General features: G+C 46.3%; 1 pseudogene; it reads right to left on the bottom strand.

Annotated features, from left to right (window-relative positions):
* Positions 1-1,827: 1,827 nt before the first annotated feature.
* Positions 1,828-2,348, bottom strand: LOC125531586 (annotated as a pseudogene).
* Positions 2,349-2,786: the final 438 nt, after the last annotated feature.

Below are 2,786 nucleotides of genomic sequence, written 5' to 3'. Positions count from 1 at the left end.
CATGATGGATCCACTCTCCGCCTCGGTCTGCGCCCAAGAAGGAAGATCGAAATCTTTGTCAAAGGGTTGGCTGGAAAGACCACTACCCATTATTTTGAGGAGCTGGACACCGTCGATTGCGTCAAGGCCATGATCCAGGAGAGCGACGGCATTCCCGCCGACGAACAGAGGCTCATCCATGCCGGGAAACAGCTGGAAGATGGTCGCACCCTGGCGGACTATGCCATCCACGACTGCGCCACATTGCACCTCTTGCTCCGTCTCCGATCATGCAGCGTTCAGTGCCCAAGGGTGAGTACCTAGCTACTCCAAGAGTGATAACCTATTTTGTTCCATATGACATCTATCAAATTTTGTACCCTTTGAGAAAGTTTAGTCCTCTGGTGCACGATGGTGATTACAAAGCACAAGAGTACATAAGCACTATATATGTTTTGTTTTCCTTCTCTGCTACTGCTACTAGTTCTACTTTGGTAGCTTCGTGTGTTATATATGCATCTGGAGACCAATTATATATGCTGTCACATGCTCACATATCGTTGTTTTAGCTAGTACTCCCTCCGTCCCAAAATAAGTGACCCAATACAAATCCTAGGGCATTACACATTTGCAACTACAAGCACACGTAAAAGGACTAATGTTCTATGGCATCTTCTAGCAGCCCCACGAAAGTGAGCCAGGTCAAGATCAGGATTCCAATGCAGGCTCCGATGTTATCACTAATGTTTCTCCTGAGGTGAAGCACCCTAAAAGCAAGATTACAACTCCTATTGAGGTTGCTAACTTGAGGAGGAGCTCAAGATCCAACAAGTATGATGGCTTTAAGGTGAACCTTCAATCTGAAAGCAGAATCCAGAAATCCAAGGAGAAAGAAGAGATGCTTTCCCTCATCAACTGGCGCTACCAAAAGTGAGGTTGAAGACGCTGGCTAATTAATCTATAGGAAGATGCTACTTTGCAGAATTTCACTATTTTATTACTTGTATCTTGCTTATGGGTTATTTTATTGCTAGTAACTTGCCGATGATTTCTCTTAAGACATGTAATGTAATATTTTGTGTTTGGATTCACAAGGTTTAAATTTTGACGATAATTATTATTTCTGTCATAATGCTATTGATGTTAGCCGATATGCTGTTATTTGCCTCCTACAAGCAAGAATCCTCCTTTCATTAAGAACTGTTGATTCTTTTTTATTAATTTATTCAGATTCCTTTCATCTAGGGGCATCATTGCTATTTGGAGCAGTGCTATTTTCAATCGTATAGATGTTCATAGAGAGATTTTCCCTAACTATTTAGTTTACCACCAGTCATTCGGCTCAATCTAGGACTTTAACCAATATTTATGGTCCCTGACAAGTAGAACATCGTGACCGTTTTTTGTTTGGACATTTGACCTATATATTCCTTCAGACGAGGATTGGCTTCGATGCTATTAATTTGACCTGGCCGCTAACAAGAATTAAAACAGGGGGAGGGTTCTCTATAGTGGCAGCCTTGGTTTAGGACATCTCTAGAACTCGAATTTGAGGAGTACCAGTGATATTTGGTGCAAAAAAGAGCCAACTAGCAGACCCCCTAAACCCCCCAAAAGATATATCTCATTTTGAGTTTTTGACTCCCAAAACTTGCACCCTCCCCCTCTTCTCTCTCTTTCTCTCTCTAATCTAGTCCATCCACAGGAGTCTGGACTAAAAATAAGCAGCCGCCCAACTCGCACTCAACCATGCCACCGCCATCGGCCGCCACCTCCGGAAGCCCTCACCAGCGGCGACGGATTTTGCGACCTCGTCTGCTCCCACACGTCCTCCGTTGTCATCCTCCGTCAGACAATGCGACTGGATGTGATGAAGCACTTGGCGATGTGGATGGCATGCTCCACCTTCTTCTGGGGAATCCTCTCCACTGGCGCCGACAAGAGTGGCACGTTGAAGAGGAATGTAGTGAGGGAAACGCCTGCCCAGGCCATGATCTTCCTGCTGTTGATCGAGATGGTGGACCCCAGCTAGTGTCCAGTCACATGGGACCATGCCCCGTAGCCACCATGGCGTTGTGGATGGTCTACACGATGCAGAACAGGAGGTGTACTTGATGTCGTTCCGTATGAGCAGAAAGTCAAGTTCGACGTCCCTGGACGCCAAGCCTTCTTGGTCATGGTCCCTCGGAAGCGATGGCATTGTGTCCTGGGGTCGATTATGTGGAACGCGTACACCACGTCGAAAATAGAGGAGTCAGCGGCATCCACAAGCTTCTGCCGCTTCTCTAAGTGGAAGAACCTCCACCACGCCAACGCACGGGCGTCAGCCCCTGGCGGTTCCATTGCCGGTCGCGCTCCAGGACGTACATGCCTTGCCATGATGGATCGCCAGTGGCGCTAGCAGTTACTTACCAGAGCAAACCATCTAATGGAAAACACGGTCAGCGGCATTAATTTGCCAATGCAGGTTCCTGTTTTATTTAGTTACAATGCAGGTTGCTCGCATGCCGCAGGCATAGCACAACACAAGTCATGGTGTTTGGTGCAACGTCTGTCGCGTGTAGTTTCTCCGACATGGCTTTCCTCGCCGGTGGAGGCGTTCGATGAATTGCGTGAACCAAATGTATACTTTAGGGAAGTAAGTTTTATCCGCAGCTGTGGAATAGTGATTTATGTAAAAAAGGAAGTGCTTTTGAAAGTTTTGGTATAGGGTATCTGCTAATGTCTGGCACAGCCTTTATTCTGTCTTCCTCAATCTGCTTTTGGGTATAAGATGCTGCCTCAAATATCATGAATTCATGCATGAA

Source organism: Triticum urartu, unplaced genomic scaffold (genome assembly GCF_003073215.2).
Source record: "Triticum urartu cultivar G1812 unplaced genomic scaffold, Tu2.1 TuUngrouped_contig_7538, whole genome shotgun sequence".
NCBI lineage: Eukaryota > Viridiplantae > Streptophyta > Magnoliopsida > Poales > Poaceae > Triticum > Triticum urartu.
This window is presented reverse-complemented; position numbering and strand designations above follow the sequence as displayed.